The sequence below is a fragment of the Ranitomeya variabilis genome, chromosome 4 (genome assembly GCF_051348905.1).
Source record: "Ranitomeya variabilis isolate aRanVar5 chromosome 4, aRanVar5.hap1, whole genome shotgun sequence".
Taxonomy (NCBI): domain Eukaryota; kingdom Metazoa; phylum Chordata; class Amphibia; order Anura; family Dendrobatidae; genus Ranitomeya; species Ranitomeya variabilis.
In genome coordinates, this window is record NC_135235.1 from 518,527,284 (window position 1) to 518,535,281 (window position 7,998).

At 44.1% G+C, this 7,998-nt stretch overlaps 1 long non-coding RNA gene across 1 annotated transcript; it reads right to left on the minus strand.

The window, feature by feature from the left end:
• Nucleotides 1-4,620: 4,620 nt before the first annotated feature.
• On the minus strand, nt 4,621-7,356 carry LOC143769090 (uncharacterized). The gene is made up of 4 exons (XR_013214212.1): nt 6,987-7,356; nt 6,703-6,743; nt 5,762-5,836; nt 4,621-5,670 (listed from the first exon to the last, which is right to left on the minus strand). It is a non-coding gene; the product is annotated as an uncharacterized LOC143769090 (long non-coding RNA).
• Nucleotides 7,357-7,998: the final 642 nt, after the last annotated feature.

Consider the following 7,998-nt stretch of genomic DNA (forward strand, 5'->3'; position numbering starts at 1 on the left):
CTCCCCATCCAGCCCCATCTGTCTCCATCGTATTCTCCAGCCCCATGATCCAATCCTGCCCCATGTCTTTCATTCTGCCCCGTCTCTACATTCTGCCCATGCCTCCAATCCTGCCCCCAGTGTGTCCAGCAATCTGCCCCAGTGTGTCCAGCATATTACACCCAGTGTGTCCAGCATATTACCCCCAGTATGTCCAGCATATTGCCCCAGTAACCAGCAATCTGCCCCAGACAGTGTCTCCAGCAATCTGCCCCAGTGTCTGACTCCAGCATATTGCCCCCAGACAGTGTGTTCAACAATCTGCCCCAGTATGTCCAGCATATTGCCCCAGTGTGTCCAGCATATTACCACCAGTGTGTCCTGCAATCTGCCCCAGTATGTCCAATTGTCCAGCATTGCCCCCAGTGTGTCCAGCAATCTGCCCCATTGTCTCCAGCATATTACCCCCAGTGTGTCCAGCAATCTGCCCCAGTATGTCCAGCAATCTGCCCCACTGTCTCCAGCAATCTGCCCCAGTGTCTCCAGCAATCTGCCCCAGTGTGTCCTCCAGCATTGCCCCAGTGTGTCCAGCAATCTGCCCCAGTGTGTCCTCGAGCATTGCCCCAGTGTGTCCAGCAATCTGCCCCAGTGTCTCCAGCATTGCCCGTGTCTCCAGCAATCTGCCCCAGTGTCTCCAGCAATCTGCCCCAGTGTCTCCAGCAATCTGCCCCAGTGTCTCCAGCATTGCCCCCAGTGTCTCCAGCAATCTGCCCCAGTGTCTCCAGCAATCTGCCCCAGTGTCTCCAGCAATCTGCCCCAATGTCTCCAGCAATCTGCCCCAATGTCTCCAGCAATCTGCCCCAATGTCTCCAGCAATCTGCCCCAATGTCTCCAGCAATCTGCCCCAGTGTCTCCAGCAATCTGCCCCAGTGTCTCCAGCATTGCCCCCAGTGTCTCCAGCAATCTGCCCCAGTGTCTCCAGCAATCTGCCCCAGTGTCTCCAGCATTGCCCCCAGTGTCTCCAGCAATCTGCCCCAGTGTCTCCAGCAATCTGCCCCAGTGTCTCCAGCAATCTGCCCCAGTGTGTCCAGCAATCTGCCCCAGTGTCTCCAGCAATCTGCCCCAGTGTCTCCAGCAATCTGCCCCAGTGTCTCCAGCAATCTGCCCCAGTGTCTCCAGCAATCTGCCCCAGTGTGTCCAGCAATCTGCCCCAGTGTCTCCAGCAATCTGCCCCAGTGTCTCCAGCAATCTGCCCCAGTGTGTCCAGCAATCTGCCCCAGTGTCTCCAGCAATCTGCCCCAGTGTCTCCAGCAATCTGCCCCAGTGTCTCCAGCAATCTGCCCCAGTGTGTCCAGCAATTTGCCCCAGTGTCTCCAGCAATCTGCCCGTGTCTCCAGCATTGCCCCCAGTGTGTCCAGCAATCTGCCCCAGTGTCTCCAGAAATCTGCCCCAGTGTCTCCAGCAATCTGCCCCAGTGTCTCCAGCAATCTGCCCCAGTGTGTCCAGCAATCTGCCCCAGTGTCTCCAGCAATCTGCCCCAGTGTCTCCAGCAATCTGCCCCAGTGTGTCCAGCAATTTGCCCCAGTGTCTCCAGCAATCTGCCCGTGTCTCCAGCATTGCCCCCAGTGTGTCCAGCAATCTGCCCCAGTGTCTCCAGAAATCTGCCCCAGTGTCTCCAGCATTGCCCCAGTGTCTCCAGCAATCTGCCCCAGTGTCTCCAGAAATCTGCCCCAGTGTCTCCAGCATTGCCCCCAATGTGTCCACAGTCCACCGTTAGCTTATAAAAAAAAAAAAAAAAAAAAAAAAGTCTCCTCACCTTACCAGCGCTCCATGCGGCGAGCTCCCTCCAGCCGCGCACACTCGCCGGTGACATGTGAGCTGCGGCCGACTTCAGCTGCCAGCCTCCAATTGGCTGGCTGGCGGCTGTTGTTAACTATTGAGGTGCGGGCGAGCGCCCGCACCTCAATAGGAAAGCGCCGCAGCGCCGGAAGGGGCCCGGTGAGCAGATGAGAAGGGGCCTGATGCGGACCCCCTCTCTCTGCCCACCGGGTCCGGGGGGCGGGGCACATAAATGCCGGCGGGCCGGGCACACTCCGGCAAGATTATCAGAGGGTCAATCTGCGGTGGCCCAGGGCCCCCCCAAGCCACTGGGCCCTGGGCTACCGCCCATATTGACCCTCTGATAATCCGCCCCTGCTTAGACACCTTGCATGCTCCTTTCGGGAAATTAAACATGCAAATTGTTTCTTCAGAGATGAAGAGGGCTTGAACTCTAGTGTCTTCTATTAGAAGTAGCAATCCCACAAGTCATTATCGACCCTTTAACAAGCCTTGAAAAATGACTTAGGGTAAAAGCCAAATCAGAATCTCAGTTTGTAGACACGGTGTTTCGGGGTATTGCCCCTCGTCAGTATGTGATCTGATTTGGCTGGGTGAGAGGCTAATACTGGGATCTAATGGTTAAGGTTTCTCCTTGTGGAGAGTGAAATACCAGGTCTGGCACGTTAGTATGAGGAGACTTAAACACCTTGCAGGCTCCTCTGGGAAATTAAATATGCAAATTATCTCTTCGAAGAGGACTTGAATGCTAGTGCCACCTATTGGAAGTAACAATATATAAGACTTAAAAACAAATGCAAAATATGTCTGAGTAAAAATAAACACAAACAAATGTAGGAAAAACATAGCATTTTTTACAAGCCAAAAATACCACCACAAATAAGGCAGGGTTCTCACTGACATTTTGATTTCCTGTAAAAAAAATGGATCCATTCAATGGATAACTTGGAACAGATGGATCCATCAAAATATAATGTTTATAATTTTGTCCATTTGGTTTCCATTTGTCAGTGTTATTTTAATAGAAAAAAAAAGTTACAGCATGCTGCCCAAATTTCTTTGGGTAAAAAGTATGGGACTTGTGACAGAGCCTCATAATAGACAAATGTAAACTTAGCCTAAAATGTGTGTGGAGCTCTTAGACAGACAAAATAGAAGTAGAAATATGTTTCAGCACTCAACAAAAATGTGCAGAAGGGGCCAGTTTATTAAGATGATCATTTCATACTTCAGTCTAAAATTGTAATAAAATAATTAAAAGACACATTCTTCTTAATAAGTTTAATACATTTCAGACTGTCCTGAAAATGAAAACTACCTATATTAGTGTCAATATTCAGCTTATAGTTTTCAGGTTCTGATGTCAATGTAATACCCTTTTGATTCTCGCTCTAAAGCAATGTCCAATGTTTAGGCTGTAACACTTTATCCATATATAAGGTTGCTATAAATTTGTCCATCAGATGTCATTCCTAGAAGGTACTATCAATAGCAGGATGCAGAAAATTACTCAATATATTGTGATGTGAAATTAGTTTATTGTCCACAAAGGACTACATGTAAAATGCCTCATGTTGGTGGCAAAGCATGCAAATTTAGAGAAGCCAGTGGAGGGCATAATGGAGTAAGTGTCCCATCACTCATCTTAATTAAAGCAAGATGATGAAGCCTCTGACAGTGACACCATCAGTTGAAGTCAGCGTTCTGCTCTGTCCACATTATCCAGCGCCATGACGGTTATTGTTGTGCAGAGCGAAATTTTCAATCCATCAATGACAACTGTTTCTATTCTGATCCAAAGTCCCCTGGGGCTAAGGAACATACTACACCAAAAAAACTGTTAGTATTTTGGAAACCTTTTTCTCAGACAGGTTCTTACGTACCTCCTAAGAGTAAGACTACACAGTGCAGCTGAGTGTATGGCTGAAATTTATCCTACCCTCAGAAGCTAATTGTAACACAAATGTAAAAAAAAATTGTGTGGTCATTGGTCACAGGTAGCAAATTTGGTCTACTCCCATACAGATGCATCCCAATTCCTTCATTAGTTTAATGCAGACAATGGGTTTAGACTCTGCTTCTTTGTCATTGTAAATGCGAACAAACCTGTCAGAGATGGAGACTGGAGCAGGTATTTGTAGAACAGAGAGATCTTTTGGATTCTTAACGTTAAATAACTCTTTTTCAATAGGTCTAAATCATAGGTCTTAAATCATTATATCATAGTTTTGGACTATTGTTAATTTTTGCTTTTAATTCCAATCTTTGAAATTTCAATAACTTCTGTAATTTCAATAACTTCAATAACTTCTGTTGCTCGATTTACAATATGATTTGAGTTATTAGCCCTGACAAAGCCGCTGGTGAAAAGTGCATCGTCCTTGGCATGTGAACCTTGAACTTTATTTTTACTTTATAGTTAATGCTTTTTGCAGGAAGTAGTGTTATTATATACTGTACCTCATGCAATTGTTACTTTAAGGCAGCATAGTTTATATGGCAAACGTTTTGACACTTTAGCCTGGACTTACAGAAATATGTTTATAGTAATAGTAGATTTGCTTCATTTTTTTCCTGCAAGGTTTACCCATTTTTTTTTATTTTCTATGTCTTTGTATGGTTTTTACCTATGTATTTTTAACATAGAAATTAATAAAGGAATGTTATGCTCTTTAATATACCAAGCACACACACAATTCTTATTTATGGCTAACTATTCAAGTAATTAATCGGAGGTGTGTTTTGTGTACTTAGTGTGTGCTTGCTCACATCCAGCTTATGCAATGAGTAAGGGCTGTTAAGTCAGAAAAAATACAGCAGGGCTAATTTATTCTATATGTAGAAGAATAGCTAGAATAACACTTTCTTAAAACAATCTCCTTTATTGGTATGTGTGAAAAATCTTGCATGTGAAATGATATGGCTAGCGAGACAATTTTGGAAAATAACTGTTTTTCGTGCAGTATAGTTTTTCAGTCAGAAAACATCAATATATCTGAAATCTCAGACTTTTGGATCAAGAAGAAACATTTTTTTTTTCATTTTTTAGAACAAAGCAGGATTGGTGTGATCATTTAATCATTTAAGAATTTAACAACTTCTCTGAACCCTTGTATTCATGGGCAGCTCCAGAACAGGATATTAAACGAGCCTGAGATGTTGTAACATTTTGGATATTCAGGTAATTACCGCATTTTGCAAATTATAAGGCTGGGTTCACATTGCGTTAATGGCAATGTGCTGACGGCATCCGTTACACAGCGGCACTAAAGCTATGTAATGGATGCGTTAGCGCACCCATTAACTGCCATTATGTACCGCATCGCTAACGCATGTCATAATCGGCATGCGTACGCAATGTGCTGTCATTCCGTGATGGACCCTCGGACGCGGTCTGCAGCATTTTCGGGTCCGTCACTGCTAGTACAGATGGAGCATCTGGCTAGTGCGATCACATAACGCGATCTTTAAAAGGCACTTGCTTGCGCAGTCCGTTTAATGCATGCGTTGAACGGACTACACTAACGCAATGTGAACCTAGCCTAAGACTCACCCCAAATTTTGGGGAGGAATTTTTTTTTCAATAAAATGGTGGTGCATCTTATAGCCTGCTTTTACGGTAGCTTAATGGGAGAACACTGTGATGGAGCGGAGTCCCAGGAGGCAGGGTTGCTGCAACAGGAAGCTAACAGCATCAGGAGGCAGGAGTGGGGCGATGCTGTGGGCCCCGGACCAGGAGGAGGGGGTGTTCGGCGGTGCATGGCTGAGGTGGGCCATGTGGCTTTCACAAAATGTCAGTGGAGACTCCGCACTTCCCATCCTTTTCACTGCAGTGGACTCTTATTGTAAATGCTATAATGCAAAATAAACACAAAATGCCAGAAGAGCCATTTTTCAGTTGTTGCACCTCCCCCCCCAAATGCAAGAAAAACATCATTCTTACCTCAAACTTGTATTGTACTGAGCCAAAGAAAACTGATGCCACATCACTATTTACAGCACAATAAATGTCGTGAAGCTTGAAAAAAAAATGATGTAAATGTGTTGGAATTTTTTTCTGTTTTTCAGTATAATTTATGGTAAAATGAATGGTGTTATTCAAAAATAGAACTTGGCCCGCAAAAACTTTTGTCCCAATGTGCAGTTGCAATCTAACCTGACTTTTTATGGTGCTTTTTAGAGCAGTGACGTCTTCCTTGCTAAGCAGTCTCTCAGTTCATTCTGATACAAGGAGGTTTTAGTGTTGATACAGATGATATTGTATCTATTTCTTTCAGCATTTTCAAGTTTTTTTGTTCTTGGATTTTTATATTTACCCCAAATTATATTGATCACTATCAGACAGAATGTACCTCTTTCTTGTAAGGAATGATGGGTACATAGTGCCACTGTTTTTAAACTTGCATACTATCTGAAACCAGGTGTTCTGTGAGATTGCAGGAGCTGGCAATGACGCCATCTCCAGCAAATTATATTGTCACACCCACAGGGGCATCATAACATGGAAAGAGGGCCGACTAGTCTGGGGAAACTAATACCCCATTGACTACTCAAAGTCCTCATTAGCATAGGAAAAGCGGACCTTATAAATGCTTTTCTAAAACATTGATTTAGCTCAATAACATTATACCGGGCTGGTTAGGCAGGGAATTTAGTCCTACATAGGTGAATGCTGCTGGGTTGGAGGGCATGGGGGGCTTGACAGGTTCCCTTTAAAACCATTACATCTTTTCTGTTAATTCACAGGCTATTTAGAAGAACAATCATTTTGGTCCATGCAAAGTTCTGAAACACTAGGATTTTGATATAATGAATAATAAATTAAATGATGAAAAGTTTGTTGGAAGAAAGATGCGATGCTATTGTTGTGTACAAAGTAGATACCTGAAACCGCTTGCGTAAACTATAGCTTGATGACATGGAATCTGTGGAGGGGATAAATATGCGTTTTAATGACTTCAACCTAACAAAGTGCATGTAAACTTATGACTTCAACTGTGCAATAAAAAAGAAAATGTTCTAAATTATAAATCTAAACCCAAACACTACATAAAAGACCGCAGTATCCCAAAGTTTATGATAGCTTGTATGAGTCAGGATAGTTTACAGAACAGCCAAGCTAGTGACTCCAAACATTTGTTAACACGCTTATATAAATAAAACTTTACCTTTTCAGATCCTGTGGTTTCTTTCTTTCCATTGTGCATACATTTAAATGCCTTGTTTTGTAGATTGCTATAATCACTCAACAAGAGATAAGCATAGGCAGGAATGGTAGTTCAAACTCCTCTGGTGTAATGCATTAGAAGAAAACTGAGGCTGCTTTATGCATACTTAAAAAAGAAGACTGACTTAAGGTCCGTTTACATGGACAGAGCAGCAGCAGGATATGATACAACCGCTGACAGGTCTTACATGGCGCGGGGCGGTAGCCGCGGGTGAGGCACTCTTCTGAGGCACCCTGGCAAGTTATATGAAGGTGGAGGTCCTGGCTGGGTGTGTGGATTGTTGCTGAGAGCAGATTACGCCCATGCAGGCAGCATGTAACCAATTTTGCTGGTTTGCCAGGACCAGATGTTTCATAGTTCAATGAAGGAGACCACCTTTCCAAAATAATCTTTTTACTTAATGGCAATCTGACAGGGTTATATACAATGAAGTGAGAGCACAAAGTTTTATGGATGTTTGCTGTGCAACATGAAGCATTTACCTCAGTAGTCCACTCCAGGGCTATTTATATCCGTTGTTTCTCCCTTCTTCACCACAATGTAGCTTTAATGCTACAGTCCTCATTAGGGTTGAGCGACCTTTAGTTTTTTAGGGTCGAGTCGGGTTTTGTGAAACCCGACTGTCTTAAAAGTCGAGTCGAGTGAAATCGGCCGACCACCGTTAAAAGTCGGGTTTCGGCCGAAACACGAAACTCAATGAAGGAATTTTTTTTTTTTTTTTATTCCTCCTCCTCCTCCTCCTCCTCCTCCTCCTCCTCCTCCGTCCCAGCACAGAAAATTTCGTATTGCACATTCCAAATCCCTACTGCGCACAAGCGATAATATGACGATAGGTGTTCACTCCCCTAACACCTATGTCATCACTCTGCCCACGCTCATTCATTGGCTGAAAAAATGGCGCTAATCGCGTCATACAAAACGCGACTTTCGCGCCATGATCGCGTACCACATG